The sequence below is a fragment of the Capra hircus genome, chromosome 4 (assembly GCF_001704415.2).
Source record: "Capra hircus breed San Clemente chromosome 4, ASM170441v1, whole genome shotgun sequence".
NCBI classification, from domain to species: Eukaryota; Metazoa; Chordata; class Mammalia; order Artiodactyla; family Bovidae; genus Capra; species Capra hircus.
Window position 1 is genome coordinate 89,239,675 of NC_030811.1, and position 20,154 is coordinate 89,259,828.

General features: G+C 42.5%; 1 long non-coding RNA gene across 1 annotated transcript; it reads left to right on the top strand.

Annotated features, from left to right (window-relative positions):
• LOC108635919 lies at positions 1,291-19,067 on the top strand. The gene is made up of 4 exons (XR_001918013.1): positions 1,291-1,336; positions 5,021-5,095; positions 17,046-17,148; positions 18,908-19,067. It is a non-coding gene; the product is annotated as an uncharacterized LOC108635919 (long non-coding RNA).

Here is a 20,154-nt window from a genome sequence, read left to right on the forward strand (position 1 = left end):
AAAATATTTTTGTATGTTTATAAATAATAATAACAAATACTTGACAGCTTTCTATATTTCAAGCACTGTTGTTGAAATATACAATGATTAAATAAACTGTTCATACAATAGATAGAATACTATATAACTATTAAATTATAAAAGGTTATTCTACATATAGGACATTGAAGGTTGTCCATGACATACCGACAGTGAAAAAGCTATGATCTCATTTTAAAAAATATATCTACTAGTATGTATATTAATGGGGCTTCCCAGATGGCTCAGTGGTAAAGAATCCTCCTGCAATGCAGGAGACTTGGGTTCGATCCCTGGGTCGGGACCATCCCTTGGAGAAGGGAATCGCTACCCACTCCAGTATTTTTGCTTGGAGAATCCCATGGACAGAGGAGCCTGGTGGGCTACAGTTCACGGGGTCACAAAGAGTCACACACAACTGAGCAACAAATGTGTATCAATATCAGTATTTTAAAATCCAAAATAAGACTGGGGTGGAATTGAATCAGAGAAGAGAACTTCTGCATTCTTTTTTTTTTAAGTTTTTTTTTTTTTTTTTTGCAGTGATCTTGTTTAATAAGTACAGGGATGATACTTTTAAAACCACTAAATGTGTTAAATATAGTATCAGTTCCTGAGAGACTGAGGGCTGAACATTTTTCACTTAGCAGGTGTGGAAAGCAGGTCTTGCTAAAACAATTTCCCTTCTGCTCCATGCTAGTCATCACCCACACTTCAGTAAGCTCTGCTTTGCCATGTGCCTGGAATATCTTTGTTGTGGTGTTCTGAACTAATGACTCTTCGTAGTGGCACATGTTACACAAGAAAGGAAATATATGAATTTCAGGATACCAGAAGGTGTCAAGGTGAAATATGCAAGGACTACAGGTCAGAGACCACAACTGATGAAGACCTTCTGGTGGCTGCACAGGAGGGGCTGAGGCTTTGTCCACCAGGGCACAGGCATGAGGGGAGGTGGGTGTTAAAAGCCAGGGTTACTCCCCTGCAGGGTGTCTTGACCAGTCCCTCTCACGTGGCACCCAGACATGTTTTATATTATAATTTAGTCGGCATGGTTTTATTTTTCTCTATGCTGATTTCATGTCTGTCTCTTGCTTCTGGGATGTTCACTGTATTCATTACATTTCTGTTGAGAATTTTCTAAGATGTCCTGATATAATGACTTGTAATTTTTCCAGACCAGCAGTGGTGACATTTGAAATTACTAGCAAGCTGTTCCGGAGAAGGCAATGGCACCCCACTCCAGTACTTTTGCCTGGAAAATCCCACGGATGGAGAAGCCTGGTAGGCTGTAGTCCATGGGGTGGCTAAGAGTCAGGTACGACTGAGTGACTTCCCTTTCACTTTTCACTTTCATGCATTGGAGAAGAAAATGGCAACCCACTCCAGTATTCTTGCCTAGAGAATCCCAGGGACAGAGGAGCCTAGTGGGCTGCCGTTTATAGGGTCACACAGAGTCGGACACTACTGAAACGACTTAGCAGCAGCAGCAGTACCAGCAGCAAGCTGTTCCTCCACAGTTGAGAACAAATATTATTATTTACTTTCTGTCTGACTGATAGACTTATAGAAGAATTTTGAGCTTAAAAGGGACGGTAGAAATTAAAGAAAATTTGTGAAGATCCTATTTTGCTCCAGGTCTTACTTTCCATCCCTTAGAGCTTACCTTCTGCAGCAATGGCATTCCAACTTCCATGTGAATAAGGATTACCTGTAGAGTTTGTTAAACACAAACTCCTGGATTCTACCAGAGTTTCTGACCCAGTAGCTCTGGGGAGGGACCCCAGGATTTGCATTTCTAACAAGTTCCCTGGTGCTGCTGCTGCTGTTTTTAGAAAATCATTGCTCTAGAGTGGCACTGTGCAACAGAGATTTAATGCCAGCCACAAATGCAAGCTACATATGTATTTTTAAGTTTTCTGGAATCTGTATTAAGAAAGTAAAAGGAAACAGGGGTTGGATCAATTTTAATCACATTATTTGACCTAATCCACAATCTTATCATCTCAACATGTAGCCAATATTTTAAGTTATTAAAGACATATTTTACTTTTGGGGCGATGGGATGCAGAATTAAATCTTCATAATCTGATGTGCATTTTGTCCTCGTAGAACATCTCATTTGGAACCAGCCACATTTCAAGTGCTCAGTAGCCCCACATTGGACAATATGTGCATGCTTGCCGAGTCGCTTGAGTCCTGTCTGACTCTTTGCCACCCCATGGCCTGTATCCCACCAGGCTCCTCTCTCCATGGGATTCTCCAGGCAAGAATACTGGAGTGGGTGGCCATGCCCTCCTCCAGGGGATCTTCCCAACGCAGGGATCAAACCTCATCTCTTATGTCTCCATCTTCGGTAGGTGGGTTCTTTACCACTAGAGCCACCTGGGAAGCACCTTGTTGGACGGAATGGTTCATAGTAACGAGTGCATCTTAACCATTTTTTCTTCCCCAGTATACCTGAGGGATAGGCATCCCTGGTGGTTCAGTGGTAAAGAATTTGCCTGCGATGCAGGAGACCCAGGTTCAATCCATGGGTCAGGAAGATCCCCTGGAAGAGGGCATGGCAACCCACTCCACTATTCTTCCCTAGAGAATCCCATGGACAGAGGAGCCTGACAGGCTGCAGTGCGTGGGGCTGCACAGAATCAGACATGGCTGAAGTGACCAAGCAGCAGCAGCAGCATACCTGAGGGAGATGATAAATTTCCAACAATAATAGTAACTCATTAAGGCTACATTTTCTGGAAAATATATGAACAGGCCACCCTTCGTCCATTTGTATTAGGGGCTCATTGAGCTGGAGCAGGTGTAACATACTTAACCAGATGAAAATTGTTATGGTCTTGACAGAAAAGACGGTTCCAAGTATAGTACAGTGTCCTGTCCATATTAACCTAATGTCTGAATCCTGTGGATTTATAGGCGACATTGGGGTAAGAGAAGGGGAGCAGAAAGAACTGTTTAACAGTGACTCAAAGGAAACTAGGAATCAACAGCATTTGGGGTGGGAAGGGGCTGTCTAATAGAGTGACTTCCAAGTCCTCAGTAAGAAGTCACGTGTTTTTTCTGCATCTTGCAGAATGGTGCTCACCTTCGATATGGTAGGGACTGCAGCCCCCCAGCTATGCAGGAACAGTGATGCCTAGCAGATGGGGAAGATGCAGAGAGAGCAATGGGGTGGCTTGGAAGAAGTGTCCTTGCTCACTGAGTATATGTGAAGCATGATGGGAACTTCTAGAAACACTGGCAAAATGGAACTTAAAATGGGAGGCTGAGGTCCATATAAGCATGTGGGACAGAGTCCCCAGCAGTACCCAGTTGATTATTGTTAGAGTGACCTCATTACATGGATAAATTGTACTGGGGTTCAGATGATTAGCCAGGGATCTCAGGGTTAGCTACATAGACCAAAGCAAGCTCGCACCAAGCTAGGTCTGGTGACTTTGGTTTTGTAAAGATGGAGGAACTGGGTGATGGGGCAGCGGGAGAGGGTGATTTGTTTTCAGGAGAGAAAGCAACTTGAAAAAAGGTCCAAGTGGGCAAGAAGCATTTTGGCAGAAGCCGTGTCTGCCTAAAGGAAGACAGGGGGAGCAACAGCTGCAAAAGGTGGACAGAACCTGACCATGTTGGACCTAGAATATAAGGCTTAGAAATTTGGACTTTGCTTCATAGGATATGGGGAACCCTTGAGAGTTTTTTTTAGCGTGGTGATGTTATAATTAGATTGTTTATTATAGAGAAAATAATTTAGCAGCTGAATGTAGAACAAAATGTTTTGAGAAAAGACTAGAAGCCAGACCAGTTTTGCTGCCCTCAGAAGGGTGAGTTGCTACCTGGACCTGGAGTGAGGTTTGGGAGTAAAGGTAAAGCAAAGATTTGAGAGCTGGCAAGAGTGGAACTAATAGTACTTCTGGAGGATGGTTGCAGAGGTGGGGAAGAAGGAAAGGAAAAGTGTGAAAGACAGATGTTGACAAGGGGCTGGTACTCAGGGAAGGAATGAAGGGAAAGAGAGAGACTAAGGAGAAAGGAGAGAGAAATGGGAGACAGAAAGAGAGCCAGAGACAGACAGACAGACTCCTCTTCCCTCTCAGATAGAGGAGAGGGAAGAAAGACACAGATAATGCCAAGGTTTTGAAGCCAGTAGCTGGTGCAGTCAGTGGTGAGAACTTTAACAGACATAGGGAAACACTTAGAAAAATCTGGTTACTTCAGTTTACTTTAATCCAGGTCTTAGAATCATCACCTCATTAGGACTGTGCAATGAAACTGAAGGCCAATGGCTAAATTTGTTCTGATTGTGACCCTTTTCTGGTACTTACTGGGAGAACTGTGGGCAGCAAAACAAGTGTCCTTGATGAGACAGTCCTACTGTTAAATGGTAAACTATCCCGGTTGCTAGGAGACATACTCCACCATCTTCTGCTGAAGAAGAGAGATGCCTAACTTCTAATCAGGTCAGCTATTGTTCAGAAAGGACTTCTAATTCAACCCAAGACAGATTTTGCTCGAGTTTAGATTGTTTTTGGAGAGACAGCAGTTTCCTGACTCCCTCCTCAGCCCCTGCCAGGGCAGCAACATCCACAGCCATCCCAGGTGGGTCTATGCCTGTGCCACAGATGCAGCCATGGAAGCAGCTGGTCCACTTGTTCAATGCTCGCAGCCTCACATATCACCATACCACTCCCAAGAGATAGATTCAAAGCCTGAATTTAGAGACATGGCTAGAAATCATCTGCAGGGGAAAATCCAGGCCTTTCTTTCACATTGTTGAGAGAGAGAGGAAGGGAAGGAGGAGAGAGAGGAGAGAGAAAGTACCCTGTGGTAAAATGAATAGGAAAAAAGAAATTTCCACTTATGCTTTATCTGTGGCTCACATTTTGACCATTTCATAATCATTCTCTGGTATGCTTTGGGGAAGAGACATATTAAAGTATTTGAAAAACTCATTTACTATCCTGGCATTCTCTTGATAAGAAATTTACCCTTTTGTTTTCCCCAGAAAAAATCTAACAACTCTGGACTGTTGACAAACATTCCCTTTTGGTGTCCCAACTCCTCTTGAAGCCAAAATGAGGTAATCAAAATTTTCTAAGTAATTATGTAATTGCCCTAATTTGCATATTATTTGCATGACTAAGGATGCAGGGATTTTTCTCCTCCTTCTGTGGGAGAAACCCAACCGCAGGACCTTCTTGGATTTCAACTTGTATCTAATTTCTTGCCTTAGACACACAGTGCTAAGAGAATTTTCCCGGACATTTAATCTGACCCCTACCCACCCCACCCCCCATGATCTCTCAGTTTTCTTATTATAAGCAAATTAAAATACTCAAACTTCATCCTGCACCGTAGCAGGAAATCTACTCTCTTCCAGAGTATTCCAGAAGACTCTGGAAAGTGATTTCTTACTGAGTAGCGACAGCTTCTAAAGGCTTCTGCTTCTCTCTCCTGGCTTTGCTCTAAGAATACAATTTCTCCTTCATTTCCTAAGGAACTGCTAACACAGTCTAAACTGCATGTTTAATCAGTTTACTAAAGATGAAGATAGTAAGGAGAATTACAAAGCACAAAACAAAAATGTAAAGCTCTCAAATATCACAGTCCTATCCAGCTATTCTGTTTCATAAGTCCTTCTTTACCTTTCTTCCTTGGGTTCTGGCTTGTTGCTAATTGTTTCACTCACATCTTTGCTCTTCTCTCCAAATCCCCAGCTACTAAATTGCAGTGGAAAATGAAAATCCATTAATTAAGGCAATTAACAAAAATCTAACACTTCTCCAGATACTTAGCCACAACTTTCAGCTTAAGGAAGAGTGCTTTTTACTTTGTTAAGATGATTTTCACCTCCTTTTGTTTTTTTAGGACAGTTTTCCACATTTCATGTTAGTGTAAGCCTTATCATAGATAATCAAAAATTCCTTTAAAGTCTTTCTTTAAAAAGAGACGCGGGCATGCTCAGTCTCTTCAGTGGTGTCTGGCTCTTTGTGACCCCATGGACTGTAGCCCGCCAGCCAGGCTCCTCTGTCCATGGGATTCTCCAGGCAAGAATCCTGGAGTGGGTTGCCATGCCCTCCTCCAGGGGAGCTTCCCAACCCGGGTACCGAACCTGCGTCTCCTGCGTCTCCTGCGTCTCCTGCATTGACAGGCAGATACTTTACCCCTGAGGCTCTGGGGAAGCCCTAAAAAAGAGCTATTACCCTCTACATGTATATCAACCACAGTCTGTAGGCAGATTTTTGTTCTCCAAACAGAACCATTCTGAAATATATACTTCTCTGCTGTCCTCAATATCCTTATTTCTATTCAGTGGAACAGAGGGAAAAAAAGAATGCCTAACCTTGGAATTAGAGAATCTGTGAAGGAAAAAACAGCCAACAAAGAAGTTAATTATAAATATTATTCAAACTCTTTAAACTATGTGAAGGAAGATGATGTAATGGAAAAATTGCATGCTTGAGGTTCTGGCAGATGACAAACCTGCATTCAAATCAAAGTCTAAGAACCATTTGCTCTGTGTTCTTGGGCAAGTTACTAACTTTTGTAAAATAGCAGTAAACATGCCTGCAACATGGGTTGTTGTGAAAATTGAGAAAATGTATGAAGCACTTGGCATCTAATAAGGGGCTCAGGAAATAGTCCTTCTTGTCCCACTCCTCAGACTAGTAAACTGCTATTGTTAGTCAATATATTAACTGGTGCCTTAAATGCCTTGGGATTATTAACGAATGAAATAAACTGTTCCATTAGTCAGTTTAGAAGCCAAGCCCAGTCAGACTCTCACCTATTTTCCACTCTTCCTGCTCTTTTACTCTCTTTCCCGTCCTGCCTCTATTCTTTCTACTCTCCACCCCTTTTCTCCTCACTCTCATTTGCTTCTTGCTGTGTAATGGGAAACTGTCTATTGTACAGTGCCAAAATAGAGTTAAGTGCTTATTCTAATTATTGAATAACATTTTATATTCCCTCTTTTTCTTAATTCAAGTAAAGTTGTCTTTAAAGTTGTCTGAGAAGCATAGAGTATAAACTGCCTTTAAGTGTGCTCAGTTGCTCAGTTGTGTCTGACTGCTTGTGACCCCATGGACTATAATAGATTGCCAGGCTCCTCTGACTATGGGATTTCCCAAGCAAGAATACTGGAGTGGGTTGCCATTTCTTACTCCAGGGGATCATCCCAACCTAGGGATTGAACCAAGTCTCTTGTGTCTCCTGCATTGGCAGGCTAATTCTTTACCACTGAATCTCCTGGGAAGAACCACCTGATCTCAGCTGATTTGGGAAGGTGGGGATGGAAGATTTTGGTCCTCAGTAACAAAGAGATTCCTTACCCTAGTTTCGACCACTTTGCTTCTTATTCTATTATTATATGCTCAGTAGTTACACATCTGCCGATACCGTAGAATGAGCAAACAGGAAATCATAATTTCTCTGCCGTCATCCATCCAGGTGCTGAAAACCTAGGAGTCACCCTTGACACCTCACTTTCTTTCCTACCCCACAGCCTTTGGGCTCTACCTTCAAGATAGATTCTGTGTCCACTCACTTTCCCTCATGTCCAGGGCCACTACTCTAGCTTCCTGGACTTCTCAAAAAGCCTCTTACTAATTGCTTTGTGCCTACCTGTCAGCCCCCCAGAAGTCTGCAGACTGGGGAGAGTGTGTAGACCAGCCAGAATAGGGTTGATAGATTTAGCAAACAAAAATACCAAACACCCAAATAAAAAGTAATTTAAGGTTATCAAGTGCTTTTCAGTTGTATAAAATGTTATTAAAATTATCTTTATGCTGAAAAATTATTCATTGTTTACCTGAAACTCAAATTTAACTGGGTATCCTGTATTTCTTTTTGGCAATCCTAAATTATAATCATTTCCTTAAAAATGTAGATGATGAGATGGAATGAAAATAATAGAGTGTGAAAATGATAATTACTTATAGAATTACAGGGATTAGAAATATCTGATGGCCAGCCTGTGGATTAAGAACTCTCTCTCCCAAATATTTTTTAGCCACATATACTATGTATTGTACTCTATAAATGAGAGCTGTGGTCAATCTAGAGAGATGAATCTCTACAAGAATTCTTACCTGCTAGATTTGCAACAGTAAAACAGCCCAAGAACCCTGCACATAGGCACATTCACATAGGTGCATTATGTACATTTTTTAGAAATAAATTCCATTTCAGAATATTTTAGATGCAAGAAAGTTACAAAGATAGTACAGAGAGTTCTGGAATATCCTTCGCCTACTTTTCCCCAATGCTAACATTTTGCACAGTCTTGATACTTTTGTTGTAAGTTGCTTTCACTAGCATCCTTTTTCTGTCCTTAGATACAACGCAGGACCCTATGTTGTGTTTAGTTGCCGTGTCTTCTTAAACTCCTCTAGTCTGTGCTAGGTTCTTAATCTTTTCTTGTTGTTCCATGACCTTGATAGTTGTGAAGAATATCAGTAGATGGTTTTAACAAAAATTTCCCTCTCCACTTCCAGATAAACACCTGGTTTAGAATCACAGAGATGGAAGGAGGAAAGCATAGAGGTTTAGCATTAGGACATCTGAGTTCTGATCCTGCATTATGTAATTCCTTCAGCAATGGGAGTCTAACTTTCTTTATCTGTTTTAAAGTGGGCATATTGTTACCTTTCTCCCTGGGTTTTATAAAGTTTAAATGAGATAATGTTCAGGAAAGAGATTTATGATGAAGCATCAAATATATGATCATCAAAAGGAAATTTATATTTCTAATGTCTGAGTTTTCCTATCCTGCAGATTTGTGTAAAGTGGAGATGGAAACCAATAACATTCTATTCCAGGAATTTTTAAATAACATTCTCAGAAAGCTCTCCAAAAGAAAAAAGTGAAAGCATAAATCAGATCATACCAATCCACCAATGATGTTCCGCTGTTTTCTAAATAAAGGCCAAACTCTTTGCCAGGGTTTTTCTAGACTGACACTATATATGCCTCTGGCCTCAGCCCTGCCATTTGCTCACTCTGCTCATCGAGCTGGCCTTCTTCCTGTTCTTACATCCAGTCAAGCCCACTGAATCTGCCATAGCCTTTGCCTGGAATTCTCTTCCTTAGACCGTTACCTGGCTGGCTCCTTCTTTCAGTCAGACCTTGACTCATGTGTATACTCTTTAGTAGATCTTCACTCTCCTCTCAGTCTAAAGCACACCCTCCATCAATCCCTGTCACATCACTTGGTATTTATTTGTTTATTTGACTGCACCAGGTCTTAGTTACTGCATGTGGAATCTAGTTTCCTGACCAGGGATCAAACCCAGGGCCCTCCTGCACTGGGAGTGTGGAGTCTTAGCCACTGGACCACAGGGAAGTCCCATATCATTTGGTTTTATTTTTCATAACACACACCCCATTCTGAGATTCTCTTGCCTGTTATCTGTCTCCTTCATTGAGCTGCATGAAGTCCGGGAATTTGTCCAGCCTTTTTCCTGTTTCATTCCCAGAAGCTAGAATAAATTCCCAGCTGATAGGTAGGTCCTCAATAAATACTTGCTGAACAAATGACTCTATCACCGTAGCTGAACAAAGAGGTAGGTCTATCCAGCTTGGTAACACTGCTCTGTCAATCCATGTCACCAGTTCAGTTGGCACCTCTATGAAGACAGGCAGGCACAGTGGCCCAGAGAAGATGAGAGAAACTGCATTATTGCTTGTTAAATTATATTCTGTACTTTGTTGACTCAAGTGCCTGCACTTACAGGCTATGAACAAAATGTTGCAAAATGGTATATGTAGTCTGACCCTTGTAATACTAATACACAATAAAAATTTGTTGAATGAAGCATGTTTTTTCAAAAACGTGTCTATATACAAATGTCTGGAAAATGGCCTGAAAAAACAAACAACCAAATGTAAAAAACAGTAAGTATTCTTGGGAATGAGATTGAGTAATACTTTTTTTCCTTTGTATCTTTAAAATTTTTAAATCATGAGAACAAAATTATAATCATTTCTATAATTTAAAAATAGCAATAAAATTATTTTCATTTTTACAAGACAAAAAAGGATTTACCTATAAGAAAATTGATATTTGAAATGAAGTACATGAAAAGATATGAACAGATGGTTGACAGAAAAGGAACTACAAATGACTTTCAAATATATGAAGATATGCTCATTCTCAAAGAAACATGAATTAAAACTACTCCAAGAAGTTTTTTTCACCTATTTGACAAAAAGCCCAGCTCAATTATACAGTATGAATCAAAGCTTGATAATACATTGATTGTGGTTTATTGATCTTTTAGTCTTTTCTTACATCTCCAGGGCATTGCCCAAATGGTTATTTCATTGCTACTTTTTCTTTTAACTCTAGAGAAGTAGTTCTCAAATGCTGTGTTTTAGGATCACTTGGTGGGCATTTAGAAATCCTGGTGCGCTCGTGAAAAGATGTTCAGCATGACTAATTATTAGAGAAATGCAAATCAAAACTACAATGAGGTGCCACCTCACACCAGTCAGAATGGCCATCATTAAGTAACAAATGCTGGAGAAGGTGTGGAGAAAAGGGGGAACCCTCCTACCCTGCTGGTGGAAATGTGAGTTAGTGCAGCCACTATGGAAAACAGTGTGGAGGTTCCTCAGAAAACTAAAAACAGAATTACCATACGATCCAGCACCCCCACTCCTGGGCATACACCTGGACAAAACTCGAATTCAAAATGATACATGCACCCCTATGTGCGTAGCAGCTCCATTCAGAATATTCAAGACACGGAAACAATCTAAATGTCCATTGACAGATGGATAGTTAAAGAAGACGTGGGACATTTATACAATAGAATACTGCTCAGCCATAGAAAAAGATGAAATAATGCTATTTGCCACAACATGGATGCAACCCGAGATTACCATACTAAGTGAGGTAAGTCAGAAAGAGAAAGACAAATACCATATGATATCACTTATATGTGGAATCTAAAATATGGCACAAATGAACGTATCTACAAAACAGAAATAGACTCAGACATAGAGAACAGACTTGTGGCTGCCAAGGGGAGAAGGGGTGGGGGAAGGGAAGAGTAGGCGTGTGGGATTAGCAGATGTAACTATTATATATAGGATGGATAAGCAAGATCCTACTCCATAGCACAGGGAACTGTATTCAATATCCTGTGCTAAACCATAATGGAAAAGAATATTAAAGAAAGAATGTCTATATGTGTATAACTGTGTCACTTTGTTGTATAGCAGAGATTAGCACAACATTATAAATCAACTATACTTCAATAAAAAAATGAATTAAAAAAGAAGTCCCGGTGCCCAAGTGGCAACCTATACCAACTAAATCAATGTTTGGGGGAGTGGAAACCAGGCATAAATATTTTTTTGAAGATCTTCAGAAGATTTCAATGTCCAGCAAAGTTTGGAACCCATGCTACAGTGTTTCTAGTCAGTATTGAGAGGAAGCCTTTAGTATTGAGCCCTCTTAAGGAAGCCCTCAGTATTGAGCAGCAAGACCACCTACACTGACAACTTACAGCCATCTCTGTTAAGATGACAGCTTTCTTTCCAGGAAATTCTTGTCAGGGAAGAAAGAATAATAACTTTGCTATTTGCTTTTGTCTGGGCAAAATAGTTTGTTCATCTAGTCAAAGAGCTCTCTTCTCAGAACAATAGACTGTTTACCTGGGCAAACAGTTCACTTGTCAGACAGCTGTGTACTTACCCAAGACTTGACCGTCACCTTGCTGCATCCACCAGTACTAAACTATCATGTCATGAATCTTGCCCAGTCCCAATCAGATTCCCCACTTAGAACCTCCTTAAACCACTTGAACCCAGACCCCCTAGACCCTGTAAATATGCTTTCCTCGGCATTGCTTGATTAGCAGGTTTTTCTGTGGACATCCCTGGTGGCTCAGATGGTAAAGCGTCTGCCTATAATGTGGGAGACCCAGGTTCGATCCCTGGGTCAGGAAGATCCCCTGGAGAAGGAAATGACAACCCACTCCAGTACTCTTGCCTGGAAAATCCCATGGATGGAGGAGCTTGTAGACAGTCCACAGGGTCGCAAAGAGTCAGACATGACTGAGCAACTTCACTTCTGTGGTCTTCAGAGAACTTAACTTCTGATAGTGTAACTTCACTGCCCTTTATCTTCACCTGCATTTCATTCCTGTGGGCTAGGGGGAAGAGCTTCCTGATCTTGATCATGTGAATCCCATCTTTTCCTATAAATCCCGACCCCCCAATCATTCTGTTTTTTGGAACCTTCCCCTCTTTGTAGGAAAACCACTCCTGCGTTCCTTTACTCACACATTTGCAGTACTTCTGACATCAGAACTGGGGGTTTTCTACACAGCAAACAATTCTCTGGAACACTAGTTGTGCTGTGCTGTGCTTGGTCTCTCAGCTGTGTCTGACTCTTTGCAGCCCCATAGGCTGTAGCCTGCCAGGCTCTCCTGTCCATGAGGATTCTCCAGGCAAGAATACTGGAGTGGGTTGTCATGCCGCCCTCCAGGGGATCTTCCCAACCCAGGGATCAAACCCAAGTCCCCTGCATTGCAGGCAGATTCTTTACCATCTGAGCCACCAGGGAAGCCCAAGAATACTGCAGTGGGTTAGCCTAACCCTTCTCCAAGGGAACTTTCCAACCCAGGAATCGAACCGGGGTCTCCTGCATTGCAGTTCTTTACCAGCTGAGCTACCCGGGAGGCCCCAGTTGGGTGTCCTATAATTCAGTTCTGACGCTATCTACCTGTGAGTATCTCACTTCTACAAGGGATCCCTCACTTCAGACACCAGTCACGAGTCGTAGATGGTCACCTATCTATCATCTGACCAGCAAGCTATAAACCAGGGTTCCCATAACCCCCTACTTGGATTCAGTAATTTGCTAGAAAAGATCACGAAATTCAGGGGAACACTTCTGTTTACCAGTTTATTATAAAGGACATAATGAAGGATCCAGGTGAACAGCCAGATGAAGAGATACCTGGGGCAAGCTGCGTAGGAAGGGGCAAACCACTCTGCAGGCACTTCCTGACCGGGAAGTTCTCTGAAGCTAGTAATTCTGGGATTGTTCTGGAGGCTTCATCACATAGGCAGGATCAATTCTCCAGTCTCCTGTCCCTCTCCCCTTCCTAGAGGATAGAGGGTGGGTGGAAAGTTCCAAGCTTCGCCTCACGGCGTGGTCTTTCTGATGACCAGCCCCCAACCTGAAGCTACCCAGGAGTCCACCAAGAATTGTCTCATTAGAACAAAAGACATTCCTAGCACCCAGGAAATTCCAAGGGATTGAGGAACTCTGTGTCAAAAACTGGGGTCAAAGACCAATTAGTAGAACAAAGGATGTTTCTATTGTTCTTACCACTTAGGAAATTCCAAGGATTTTAGAAATTTTGTGCCAGGAACCAGGGGCAGAGACAAACATACATATATATATATATATATATATATATATATATATATATATATATATATATATATATATATTTGTGTGTGTGTGTGTGTATATATATATATATAATTATTTTCACAACCTCCCTCCTGACTCTTCCTGTCATCTGGTTTGCTAATATTTGCCCAAATTGAAAAGATAATCATTTGACCTTCTATCTCTTCTCACAATTATTTTCTGTCCATATCCTTGAATGCATGAACTGTCACCACAGCATCACCTTCGCGGGCAGCTATGCCTCTCCTAGTTTTCTTTGCCTGACTCACCACACAGCTGAAACTTTTTCTTGCACATCTTACTAATGACCTATTTATTGCCACATCTAATGGTCTTTCATCAGAGTTCCTTTTGATGACCTCACTGGATATACACTTACCTCATCTCTTCTTCTCCCTGTTGTTGTTGATTTTTTTTTTTGGCTTTGATGACATGTCACTTTCTCCCTGTTACCACCTCACTTTCCTTCACTCACTTTCTCTCTCTCCCCCTTTTAGTTCCCCTTCCTTGCCCCAATTACCATCTGTAAGTATCCTCCAAAACTCCAGTCAACTCACACGCCATCTCTGAAGGAAGAAACTTGTGACTTCAACCCTCACCTTCGAGAACGAATTCTACATCAGTAATTCAAGCACGGGATAGAGCAGGTGCTTCACAAATACCCTTGAATTAATTATCAAGTAGCTGATGAAGATGAACACATCATTTCCATGGAGTGTCTCATACACAGTACCAGCTGGAATTGGCAGCAGACTTTGCATCTGGACTGAGCAAGGATGTGTGCTCAACACTGAATGTGTCACCTGAAGCAGACTGTTCCAGTAGCTCTGTTGTATCTTAGAGAACTCATGACTCCATTCTCATGATTGTCAATCAAATCCCAGCTGCGCTGCCTACAGGCCACTAGCCTAAGGTCTTTGGCCAGCCCTCAACATAATGAGATGAAATTTACTAAAGGAAAATTGAGAAACACCCTCTTGAGGATGAGATCTCAGAGCAGCAAGTCTTCACTCTCCCTCTCCATTAGGCTACAGGGGGAAACACGTGTGACCTTTCTGGTGTAATGGGGACATGGTAACTATCTTGCCCTCTTGTAACTCTATCATAGGTACTGAATTAGAGGTGGAAGAGGGTGTGTTCATGAGTTATCCCTGAAATAGCTCCGGAGACATTCAGAACTGCCATTGAGCAAGTTACGTTTATGGTTTTTCTACCCAGTTGTTGTCTAACAAATATGTTTAAAGCAGCATTTTAACAGACACTGTACTAAGTGCTATGGGCTTCCCTGGTGGCTCAGTGGTAAAGAATCTGCCTGCCAAAGCAGGAGACTCGGATTTGATCCCTGGGTGGGGAAGATCCCCCTGGAGAAGGAAATAGCAACCCACTCCAGGATTCTTGCCTGGGAAATCCCATAGACAGAGTACCCTGGCAGGCTACAGTCCATGGGGTCACAAAGAGCCGACCATGACTTAGCAACTAAATAACGACAACATACTAAGTGCTGGTGATACTTGTCTGCTGCATCCAAATTGCTCACACACAGTTAGGTCCCCACACAACCACATTTCCACTGTGTAACATACAGTTAGACTTGAAATCAGGACAAAGGGCTATCATATTTGTCATAGTTTTGCAAGGTGTTTTCACATCCACTATCTCATTTAATATTCTTAACAGCCCAAGAAGATGGGCAGAGAAAATAGTGTTGATTCCATTTTATGGAAGAGGATATCAAGACTTAAAAAATGTCACATGCAACGTACTATGTTTAGCTTACGGTTGAGAGCCAGGACAGCAAGCCAAGTGACCAAGTAGAATTCCCTGCTTTTGTCACTACCCCGTTCTGCCTTCCTACCTCTTTTTCCTCATCTGCATGAAGAAGGTGCTAGGCCGGTGGCTTTCTGCTATGGTCCCATCAACTATAAGACTCTCTGAGTCTGTAACCAGGGCCCTCCAGCAAGGGAGCTCCCAGTCCGGGAGGGACAGTTGGACCAAAAAACTAACAACTCTGTACCTCCTAGGGTTGTGTGAAGATTATAGTATATAATATACTAATCCAGTGCTTGTGTGTGTGTGTGTGTGTGTGTGTGTGTGTGTGTGTGTGAGATTGAGTAAAACTGGATGGAGTGGTACTTTGTAGGTACCACTTTGCAACAGGTATTTCTCCAGGTTCTCCTTAGTTTTCCAGGTATCTGCTTTACTCAGGAGACTTTGGGGCAGGGATCATGTGATACCCACCATCACTAAGAATAGTGTCTTCTTTAAAAAAGAAATTAGTATTTGTTTTACTTTTGGCTGTGCTGGTCTTCGCTGCTGCATGCGCTTTTCTCTCTTTGCTGCGAGCAGGGGCCACTCTCTGGTTGTGGTGCGCAGGCTTCCCACCGCAGTGGTTTCTCTTGTTCCAGAGCATGGGCTCCAGGGCTCAGGGCTTTCAGTAGCTGTGGCTCCCAGGCTCTGGAGCACAGGCTTAATGGTTGTGGTGCACAGGCTTAGCTGCTCTGTGGCCTGTGGTGTCCTCCTGGACCAGGGATCGAACCTATGTCTCCTGCATTGGCAGGCAGATTCTTTACCACTAAGCAACCAGGGAAGCCAAGAATAGTGTCAACAGGGATTGTTGAAGAAACAATGGGTACATTGAGGCAGGTTGATCTTAGAGAGGGAGGTGGCTTGATCCATGTGCCAGATTCTCACCTCAACACACATTTTTGCGTTTCTCAAGATATCTAGTTTAGTATGCTTGGTGGGGACCCACCGTGGAAGTTTAACAACTGTAAAATGGGCGCAGGGGGCAGATTTTGAGTAGAGAGGAGGATGAAGAGGAAGAAGAAGGAAGAAAACAGGAGAGGATGGAGCTAGAGCATTCAAATGTGTAAAAATGCTTCTGTCTTCACAGACATTAAGTGCCAGGACTTCATCTGTCTCGCCATCCCCATATTTTGCCAGTACTGCAACCGGAACTCCAGGTCTGCCATGGAGACAATCTCATGATGACATTACGTTCCAGGAAGTCTTGCTGAATGCACAGCAGCGGCAGCCCTGGCTCCCCCCTCATTCCTCTGGGAGCCTGCAATTTGTGTTGTTTTAGGCTCTGTGGCCCAGGAAGCATTATTAGATGGAAGTGTGCCATCTCCCCACCCCGGCTCCCAGTGCTGTCTTTGTGGCCAGTGAAGTAAATGCATCTTGTGCCTCTTAAGAAATGTGGGACAGGAGGTCGGGTGGAGCCCTGCCAGCGTGACAGTGGAGGTGCGTCAGTGGCTCAGTGACAGGTGGCAGAGGCCAAGGGCTTGGGAATCACTTACAGTCACGGAGATTTCTTTCTCTTTCAGCCTTTGCCCTCTGATGGGAATGAAGCAGCAGGCCGCCAAGCCACACAACGGAAGCCTGAAATGAGATGACTTGGGCAATTTGCACAAGAGTTTCCTTCTTTAAATAATTACAGAGTCGCTATCCCTGGGGGCATTTGCTTATTGGCTGCCTCAACAGTCTTCTTTTTTTTTTTTAAAGCAAGTCTCTTAAAGACTCTGCTCTTGGTCTTACATGCACTTGCCCAGACTTGTCTTATTCTTATAGGACTGATGTTCTACTGTTCAAAATTTAGGAAGGAGCTGACTCTGAGCTGGAAACAAGGGCAGCAGAAGGTCAAGATAGTGGGCTCATTTTGTGCATGAATCCCAGAGAGAGAGTGCCAGCCATTGCAGGAGGTGGGTGTGAGGGGTTGGATGTGCAAAATGGGGTCTAGCTGGCAGCCCCCGGGCAATCTGCTGATGGTGGGTTGGAAATGGCAACTGTTGAAAAACACTGAAAACTGGGTTGTTTCCCATGTGAAACATGGCGTCTGCACTGACTGTAAATGATCCCCACAGGGAACTAGGCAAGGGTGTGCTGGTAAACTGGCTCTTTGGAAAGAAAAAAAAGGAGGGTTGGTTTGTAACCTTAGTACATACTTTGACTCTGGCACATTTCCAGCTACCACGGTTAACCTGCCTGCCAAAATCCCAAATGTTTAACACTCCTCTCTCTGGAACTGGTACCAGCAGCTCCAGCCTGCCACTGGCTAAGAAACAAATCTCTACTTGCCACTCGCAGGCCAGCTTTGGGTCCACATGCAATACTCCCCCCTGCCCAAATTAAAAAAAGAAAAAACGATTGGTTTCAGTTTTGCCGCTTATTACATGTGTGCTTCTTGGCAAGGACTTTACTTTTTCCAAACATAGCTCTCTCTTTTGAAAAACAAGAGTTCAGGTTATGCCATGTAGTATCTTTGCCAAGCTCATACCACTCTTCCCTAAGATCCACATCTTCTGTCTCATGTGCTATGCTTGGGTTAAGAGATTCTGCACCTGTGGCCTGAGCTGATTAAACAAACTGAATGGCCAGGGGCCAATCAGATCTCTCCTTTGATGATTAGCCCAGAGCAATCCCAAGCTTGAATTTGCGAATGGAGAGGCAGAGAGAGGGGGACCCCAACAGAGGAAGTCCTCTGCCACCTACCACATCCCTCAGTCTATCTGCTCTTTGCTCTGATTGTTCAGCTTTGTCTTGGAGTCGTGGAGATGTCCCAGTTGCTCCCAATAAACTTTCTTCTAGCTCTCGGGCCAGTGAGAGTACGACTTTGTAAATTGTAAGTAATAGAGCTTTAGTGAGTTGAAGTGAAGTCGCTCAGTCGTGTCTGACTCTTTGTGACCCCAGGGACTGCAGCCTGCCAGGCTCCTTCCATTCATGGAATTTTCTAGGCAAGAGTACTGAAGTGGGTTGCCATTTCCTTCTCCAGGGGATCGGCAGAAATGATCTTCAAGGTGTTGTTGTTGTTGTTGTTGTTGTTGTTGTTTTGAGCTCTAATATTACACCAGTGGTTATCTAAGTATGGTCTTCCTACCAGCAGCATCAACATCACTTGGGAATTTATCAGAAATGCCCCACCCCAGACCTATTAAATCAGAAACTCTAAGGGGGCGTCCAGCAATTTGATTTTACAAGCCTTCCAGGTAATTCTGACGTGTGCTCAAGTTTGGCAAACTGCTGTATTTACTATTTTAAAGGGTTACGTTTTATGTAAGAAAGGGATTTTCATAACACGTGCCACGATCTTTCTAATTAAGTTACTAGATTGAAGGCAAAAGTTGATTTTTATTGGTAAAAAAGTAAATTTTTTTAAAATTATTAATTTTATTAAATTTTCCCCCTAGCATATTTTTTTCTTTTTATAAAGCCATTTAAAATGTTTATCTTATTAAGGTTTTTTTTTTCTTTTTGGCTGTGCCACACAGCATGCAGGGTCTTAGTTACCCAACCAAGTATTGAACTTGCGCCCCCTACATTGCAAATGTGGGGGTCTTAACCACTGGACCACCAGAGAGGTCCCCAGAAGTTAATTTTTATAAATAACATGTATTACTTTTGCAACTTTAAAGAAATTTCAACAGATTTTGTTTTTCTTTTTTTTTTAATTTTTCATTTCAGTGGACTAAGACTGACATTTCAAGGATTAGCGTAAAAGAATAGAAGAAAAGTGTGAAGAATGAAAATGCTGCCAATAAAGAACAAAAAAGTAAGCAACAGATCATTTCAAATGGTGAAAGTCTGGAAGGGAATACAAAACAGATAACCCAGATGCTGTGTGGTTTTGCACTGGACCAGATTTCGCAAAATGTACCATTAAACACTGAAATGACTAATAATTTCTGGCATTGGGAAACTGCAGTAATGATTGATTTACATAAGTACAGTAAAAAGTGAAACAGGAAACTTTGACTTAAGTTCATCCTGGTGGTTTTCACTGTTAGTTTGGAAAGATAAGTTTGAATTGGAATTTTCACTGTCACAGGATCTTAAACAGGCAGTTGGAATAGATAGGGCTCCTTTGTGGGTTGGTTGTTTGAAAGTAACATATTATTTTTCCATGGAAAATCATACGTTGGAGGGCCAACTGCAGGTAGCACAACAGAATCCTTATTGGAAGGAAATCACAGTGCTGGTAATAGTACAGGTCCCTGGGAGGGCAGGTTCCATGAGATGCCCTGTACTTTAGCAGTTCCCTCAGCAGCCCTTAAAGGACAACCTCTGTGCTGGGGTTAGGGAAAGCAGAGTGATGGAAGAAGGGACTCTGGAGGGTGGGGAGTCCTCTGGGGGAAGGAATGGGGACTTCATTTGCCTAAGTGTCAACAGGGAGAACACTAAGGGTGGACAGGGCTCTGCCACCAAGTGTCCAAATATGTGTGTTATTCATAAATTGAATAACCAAAAAATTTGGGAACTACCTGTATTTGCTATCTTGCCTGGAGAATCCCAGGGATGGGGGAACCTGGTGGGCTGCCATCCATGGGGTCGCACAGAATCTGACACGACTAAAGCGACTTAGCAGCAGCAGCAGCTGTATCTATTGTAGTGTCAACCTCTGAAACAAGTCTGAAGAGCCTAGTGGTTATACTTGCTGGCTTTGCAGTCAGGTGGATCTTGGTTTGAATACCAATTCCATGTGACCTTGGGCTAGTTACTAAAACATACTGTGTCTCATGTCCTCATCTATAAAAGGGAGGTGGTAATGATGAGTGTTTAGCTGACAGGGTTGCTGTAAGAATTCAATGAGATAATCTATATAAAGCTCTTACCACATTGTACATTTAATATAGAGGGCTTCCCAGGTGGCACAATGGTAAAGAATCGGCCTGCCAGTGCAGGAGACACAAGAGACTTGGGTCGATCCCTGG